Raw genomic sequence first — 8,236 nt, forward strand, 5'->3', positions numbered from 1 at the left:
GTAACCATCGGTCTTCCTGGCTTCACAACAGGCTGCTGTTACCGAACAGGGTCCCGTGTGGTTACACCACCAGCTGTTCCCAAAGCAGTGAGATGTGTGCTACAAACGCAGTGACCCTCCCTCTCCAAGAAGCTTCACGGGACAGGAGAGGGAGACGGTAACTTACTTACCTTTTGCGGACACACTCATTTCTCTTAGGAGGCGGAGCTCTTCCAGGTCGGGGTGTCAGTCTTTTTCCTCCGAGGTTGTTGGAAACACAGTTACAATTGGGGGGGGGGGCTCCCTTCTGTACTCCATGCAGGTCTTTTCCTTTTATTTGTAACACAATCCTTTATTGTTCTTGTTTTGCTTTAACAGCATTTGAAACACAAAAAAAATCTTTTCAGTTATTCCCACAGGTAGTTAATGATCTCCATCTGCGTGTGCTGTTGACTGCCTTGCAGAGAATAACGTTTTTAAAGTTCAGTTGGTATCTATTTCATACTTACAAACAGATCTCACAAAAGAATTTTTTTTTTGTTCTTTACAAAAACAATCAACTTTGGAAGAAATGAAAGTAGTGAGAAATGAAAATCAGGCCTATTTTATCCACAAGACTTTTTTTTGCTTTAAAAAATCCTCAGGCTGGGGAGGGGATAGCCCAGTGGTAGACTGTGTGTGCCTAGCGTGCACAACGTCCTCGGTTCAATCCCTAGTCCCTCCATTAAATAAATAAAAACGTAATTACCTCTCCACAACCCCTCCCTCCCCATCCTCATATTTTTGAAAGCTTCATCAAAGTGAAAATAAACAGAAAAATGCTACAGGTATTTGGTTCAACCCTTTTTACGTCAGTTCCAAAAATACATGGTGCCATGCTGAATTTTACTCTGCAAGTAAACTAGGAAAGCAAGAAGAACAAGCCTGCAATTCATAAATATAACATTTGTTTTTTAAAACCTTTGGTTTAAAAAATAGGCCGCGATCTTGAATTGTATCTTTTTCTCCATTTTAAAAGAATTATTTGGGTATATTCCCAATTGTTTCTGATTATCACCTCGTCAGCTTTTGTGATTATAGGCCTGTCTCCCAACATACAGATGTGGGCATGTGTACATACCAGGCACATGAAGAGATGCTCAGTATCACTAATTACCAGAGAAATGCAAATCAAAACTATAATGAGATATCGCCTCACACCAGTCAGAATGGCCATCATTAAGAAGTCTACAAATAATAGATGCTGGAGAGAATGCAGAGAAAAAGGAACCCTCCTACACTGTCGGTGGGAATGTAGTTTGGTGCAGCCACTATAAAAAAACAGTATGGAGATTCCTTCAAAAACTAAAAATAGAGTTACCATATGATCCAGCAATCCTACTCCTGGACATATATCCAGAGGAAACTCTAATTTGAAAAAATACATGCACCCCAATGTTCACAGCAGCACTATTTACAATAGCCAAGACATGAAAACAACCTAAATGCCCATTGACAAATGACTGGATAAAGAAGTTATGGTATATTTATACAATGGAATACTACTTAGCCATAAAAAAGAATAAAATAATGCCATATGCAGCAACATGGGTGGACCTGGAGATTGTCATGCTAAGTGAAGTAAGTCAGAAAGAGAAAGACAAATATCACATGATGTCACTTATACGTGGAATCCAAAAAAATGACACAAATGAACTTACTTACAACAAAGAAACAGACTCAGACATAGAAAACAAACTTATGGTTATCAAAGGGGAAAGGGGGGATAAATTAGGCATTTGGGATTAACATATACACAATACTATATGTAAAATAGACTGGGGAGGGTACAGCCCAGTGGTGAAGCACATGCTTCGCATGCAGGAGGTTCTAGGTTCAATGTCCAGTACCTCCTCTAAAAATAAATAAATGAATAAACCTAATACCTCCTCCCTCAAAAACAAATTTAAACAGATTAAACAACAAGGTCCTACTGTATAGCATAGGGAACTATAGTCATTATCTCATAATAACTTTTAATGGAAAAGAATCTAAAAAAGAATAGATTTATATATGTGTGTGTGTATAACTGAATCACTTTGCTGTACACCTGAAACATTGTAAATCCATTATACTCCAATTAAAAAGTGAAAAAATATGAGACAAATGAACTTATTTACAAAACAGAAACAGACTCACAGAGATAGAAAACAAACTCATGGTTACCAAAGGGGAAGGGGAGACGGGATAAATTAGGAGATTGGAATTAGCAGACACAAATTACTATATATAAAGCAGATAAACCACAAGGTCCTACTGTAGAGCACAGGGAGCTATATTCAATACCTCGTAATAATCTACAATGAAAAAGAATATGTAGATATATATGTGTAAGACTGAGTCACTATGCTGTACACCAGAAACTGACACAACATTGTACATCAACTACACTTCAATTGACAAAAAAAAAAAAAAAAAAAAAAAAAGCCTGTCTCCCAGTTTGGTTATTCAGCAGAGGACCAGAGCAAGCTTACTTTTGCAGTTGTTATTGAATTTAAAATATCAGTTATGGATCATGCAGCTCTACAATTTTCCTGTCTAGTAATCCTCTTAATGCCTTTTGCTATTCTACATTCATTAAATCCAAAGCTTTAGCAATAATGATACATACCTCTCGATGCAACAGTGAACACTGTTTTCAGAGACGGTGTTATAACCATACATTCTTTCATCTGATGGGAGGTGTCGTAGGACAGAGTGATGAATTCTCATTTCAATCACTGTTCATGGCAAGGACACTACCCCTCAAAAAGCAAATCTGTATGAGTGAACTGAATGAATGAATGCTTCTTTTCAAAGGATGTCCTCCCTCCCTCCCTCACCCCACCCCTTTGTAATCCAGAGTCCAGATACTTTGACTCACTCCATGGGTACATTACACCAGGCGAGGCGGATGCTGCTGGAAGAGACAGGTGAGTTCTCTACCTGCGCGAAACTTACATTCCAGCAGGAAGAGACAGGGAAAAGGCAAACAGATAAATCAGAAAGCCAGCAGGTAACGTGAGACGTGACCTGAGGACAATAGAACAAAGCCATATGATGGGGTAATGGAGGCAGGGCATTTGAGTGGCTGGAGATGGACTCTCTAAGGAGGGAACGCTGAAGACAAGACCAGAATGACAGGTCTCCATAAAGTGGAGATTATCCCAGACGGGACTGACCTTGACACTGACCCTTGTGCGGTCACAGCAGGGCTCCTTGCTGCCCATCAAATACACCACGCTTGCATTTCCCTCATGGCACTTACAACCACCCAAATGATCTCATTGGTCTGCGTACGCACTCATTTTTTGTACCCTTTCCACCAGACTACTGTCTTCATAAAGGCTTCGTGTAGGATATCAGAGCCTGGGCAAAGGTACAGATGATCACCTGTCAGTCTGAATACGCGAAAGTTATAAATCAACCTAACACGTTGTTACCTAGCATATGTTATAACCTCCAACTTTGGCAAGTAAACAATTGTGATGACAAAACAGAAATGTTTTCATGTGGCTGAAGGACAGCAAAATACAAAAGATGACAGCATTTAACCATTATTGCACCTGTCTGGGTACAATGTTGATTGGCTGATGATTTTGGATGTGTAATAAAGAGACAGAGAACTAACACATTCCTGTATATTTAGCCCATAAAATTTTGCCTTCATTTCAGCAAAAGTACCAATTATGTTGTTTAAGCCAGATGTCCACAAATTGTGTTCTATTGACAAAAGATTAAAAAAATTAAATTGAATGACATTCAAAGTATACACAATTTGAAAATATTTTCATAAAATGTAAATTAGGTAAAAATCAATATAGTATATTTATCTTTCACTGGTTTTTGATGTTTTCAAAAGAATTATCTAAAAGAAGGCAAAATGCAGAGGACAATGACAAGATTTTAATCAAACTGAAATCAAGCTAAAGGTTTTTATTTGTTGGTAAATATTACTACCTTATTTTAATAAAATGTTTTCATAAAAATTGTTCACAAGTTTAGTATTCAATATCGATCTAGTTGCCAGTGTGAAGAATCAGTATTGCCCTTCATTCATGTTATATCTACCTATTTTCAAATTTAAGAGCTGTATGAATTTTTTAACATTTTTTATTGATTTATAATCATTTTACAAGGTTGTGCCAAATTCCAGTGTAGAGCACAATTTTTCAGTTATACATGAACATATATATATTCACTGTCACATTTTTTTCTCTGTGAGCTGCCACAAGATCTTGTGTGTATTTCCCTGTGCTATGAATTGTTTAATGTTGCTAAAGGGGCCTCCATTACCCTATCCAGTTGCTGAGAATATGCAGGACAGTATTTCATCCAGAGCCATAAATTGGAAAACAAAATGAAATGGGACATTACATGTTTGGAACTACTTAGAAATACTACTTTACGATGCGAAAACCTAGTATGTACAAGCAGTCGGAAAGGAAGGATGTGTCTTTTCACCAATTTGTCTTTTCTCTTGCCTGAGCACTTCCGAACTCAAATCTTCCCTGCGCTGAGAAGCAGCGTCCAGGAGCCGTGCAATCCACAGACCTTCAGAATGTTCCAACAGGGCTGCCTTTGCTTTGAGGATACAGAGCACGAGAGCTGCTTCCCTGAAGCTTAAATACATAAATCAGAGACTGGAGTTTCAGAGTTATAGGATATGCTACAGCAGTGCTAAATAGCAGTTTTTTCAGGGACAGGATTTTATTTTATTTTAAAAATGTTTCTACTGAAGTATAGTTGATTTACAATGTTGCATTAATTTCAGGTGTACAGCACAGTGTTTCATATATACATATATATTCTTTTTCATATTGCTTTCCATTGTAGTTTATTACAAGATATTGAATATTATTTCCTGTGCTGTACAGTAAGACCTTGTTGTTTATTTTACATATAGTAGTTTGTATCTGCTAATCTTAAACTCTTAATTTATCCCTCCCCTACCCCTTTTCCCCTTTGATAAACATAAGTTTATTTTCTATGTCTGAGTCTGTTTCTTTTTTGTAAATAAGTTCATTTGTATCATATTTTAGATTCCACGTATAAGTGATATCGTATGATACTTGACTTTCTCTCTCTGACTTACTTCACTTAGTATAAAAATCTCTAGGTCCATCATTGTTGCTGCAGATGGCATTATTTCATTCCTTTTTATGGCTGAGTAGTGTTCCATTGCATAAATATACCATGACTTCTTTACCCAGTCATCTGTCAGTGGACATTTAGGTTGTTTTCATGTCTTGGCTATTGTAAATAGTGCTGCTATGAACACTAGGGTGCATGTATTTTTTCAAAGTCGAGTTTACTACAGGCATATGCCCAGGAGTGGGATTGCTGGATCATATGGTAAGTCTATTTTTAGTTTTTTAAGGAACTTCTGTACTGTCCTCCATAGTGGCTGAGCCAATTTACATTCCCACCAACAGCATAGGAAGGTTCCCTCTTCTCCACAGCCTCTCCAGCATTTATTTGTAAACTTTTGAATGATGGCCATTCTGACTGGCACGAGGTGATGTCTCATTGTGGTTTTGATTGGCCTTTCTCTAATAGTTTCCCACGTTGAGCATCTTTTCATGTGCCTATCGGCCATCTGGATGTCCTCTTTGGAGAAATGTTTGTTTAGGTTTTCTGCCCACTTTTGGATTGGGCTATCAATTTTTTTGTTATTGAGTTATATGAGTTGTTTGTTTATTTTGGAAATTAAGCCCTTGTTGGTCACATCATTTGCAAATATTTTTTTCCCATTCTGAATGTTGTCTTTTTTTTTTTTTTTTGTCTTTTTGTTTTGTTCATAGTTTCCTTTGCTGTGCAAAGGCATCTAAGTTTGATTAGGTCCCATTTGTTTATTATTACTTTTATTTCTATTGCCGTGGGAGAGGCTGACCTAGGAGAACATTGCTACGATTTATGTCAGAGAATGATTTACCCGTGTTCTCTTCTAGGAGTTTGACAGTGTCATGTCTTATATTTACGCCTTTAAGGCTTCTGCACTTTAAGACACATGTATTTCTTATGCATTTGTGTTATGCAAGGTGCTGACCTTACCCTGGCCCCAGGGATTCCTAATGTTTATTGCTGAATCCCTGCTACCAAGTAAAGTGCCTGGGACATGACTGACAATATTTGTTAGCTGAAGACACGAATGAGTGAATGTAAATGTGTGTAAGCACTATCTGTATCTCCTTCCTTTTAAGAAATGTGTATCAGAATGGAAGTGAGTAAGAGCAGCACCGTTACAAGAATAACTTAGAATTATTCTAACTATAATAAAGGTAAATTATTCAGAAAATTCAAAATTTCACTATTAGCAGATTATTTGCATCATATGTTACAACTAATGGCATACTGTCTCTTCGAAAATATATCTCCTGATGAGAAAGGGAATCAGATGTACATAATTAGCAATGCAAATACAGCATGTGAAATCTACATGATAGTCAAGGGCCAACAAACACCAGGCTAGTTAAATGGCTGAGAATTTCATTTGTCCCTTCCTGGTGTGTCCTAAACAAAGTCATTTACATTATTATGAGGTTGAGCACTTGTGGCCTTGTCACCAAAAATTACAATGATTTTTCTGGTTATTTTGCGACGCACCGGCAGGGAGCTGGGAGTTGAAAGCCCTGTTTTGGAAGTCAACCAGAGCCAGCGCCGGCTATGTCCCTGGGATCCAGCAGATGGCACCAGAGCCTTTTCATGATCGCAGAGAGCGGTCCGAGGTAGCTCAGTGGTAGAGTGTGTGACTAGCATGCACGAGGTCCTGGGTTCAATTCCCAGCACCGCCATCAAAAATAAACAAATAAGCCTCATTATCTACCCCTGAGAAATAAAAAATAATCATAAGAAAGAACATTTCATCTGCAATTGTAGGAAAACAAACTGACAAAAATAAAGGTCAGGTTCCAATAGCAAAATACACACACACACAAACAAACACGCACACAGAGGAGTACCCGAGAGAAAATGAAAATTCATAAGATCTTTGGTAAGAAACAATAAAAACCTTTAGAAAACTAAAACAAGAGATTTGAATGCATGGAGAAGATGAACAGGTATATTACGCTTCTGGATAGAAAGACAAATATTAATATAAAATGCCTACATACCAGCCCCAAGTTACTTTACATATTAATTCAGTCTTGAGAAAAATCCCAGAATATTTTTTTTAATTTGGAAAAACGTTTTTTAAATGGACTATGAAAGAATAAGTATAACAGAATACATTTAAAAAATTCTCAGAGGAACATTTAATAGAAAAATATAATGGGGAAGATCAGCATTATCAGATATTAAAGACACATGGCAAACATGGACACAGAAAACCAACTGGTTACCAAAGGGGAAAGGGTGGGGGAGGGATAAATCAGGAGCTTGGTGTTAGCAGATACATATTACTATACATCAAATAGACAAACAAGGACCTACTGTACAGCACAGGGAACTGTATTCAATTTCTTATAATAACATGTAGTGGAAAAGAATCTGAAAAGAAAAAATATATATGTATGTATCTGAATAACTGAATCACTTTGCTGTACCCCTGAAACTAACATTGTAAATCAACTACATTTCAATAAAAGTAAAATTTAAAAAAATACATGATAAAGCAGCTTCAAGTAAGAGTAAGGCTCTGGGGCAAAATAAGGCAAACAGATCCTTAGCACCACAGAGCTAATCCGGAAACAGAGCTCCATACATGTGAGAAATTTTCCCTAACTGGTATTGGGGTAAGTTATTCTGGTGGAGTAAAAAAAAAAAAAAAAATCAAACTAGATATTCACTTTGATCCATATGCAAGAAGGGCTCCCAGATACCTAAAGAAATTATGGTTCTCAACAGAACGGAGTAACAGGGGCCATTTTATTCTTCCACTGGACAAAATACATGAAACAATGGTTTTCTGTAAGTTCCTATATGGCTGAAGTATTGTGCTGTGCACCAGAAATTGACACAGTATTGTAAACTGGCTATACTTCAATAAAAATATATTTTAAAAAATACAATAAAATAAATGAAACAATGGTTTTCAAGACAATGTACATCAGGCAACTAAGTTACCAGTGATTCTAGAAAGACACGAAATTAATGAGGGGCGCCCCATGGGTTGCCCCAGTTTACTGCCTTGGGAGAGTCTCCCAGCCGGAGTCCAAGCAGAGCATTCCCAGGCAGAGCACTGGAGTCTCTGAGCTGAGGAAACAGGGTCAAGAGTCCAGAGAGCACGAGGCAGTTG

Source organism: Camelus bactrianus, chromosome 11 (assembly GCF_048773025.1).
Source record: "Camelus bactrianus isolate YW-2024 breed Bactrian camel chromosome 11, ASM4877302v1, whole genome shotgun sequence".
NCBI lineage: Eukaryota > Metazoa > Chordata > Mammalia > Artiodactyla > Camelidae > Camelus > Camelus bactrianus.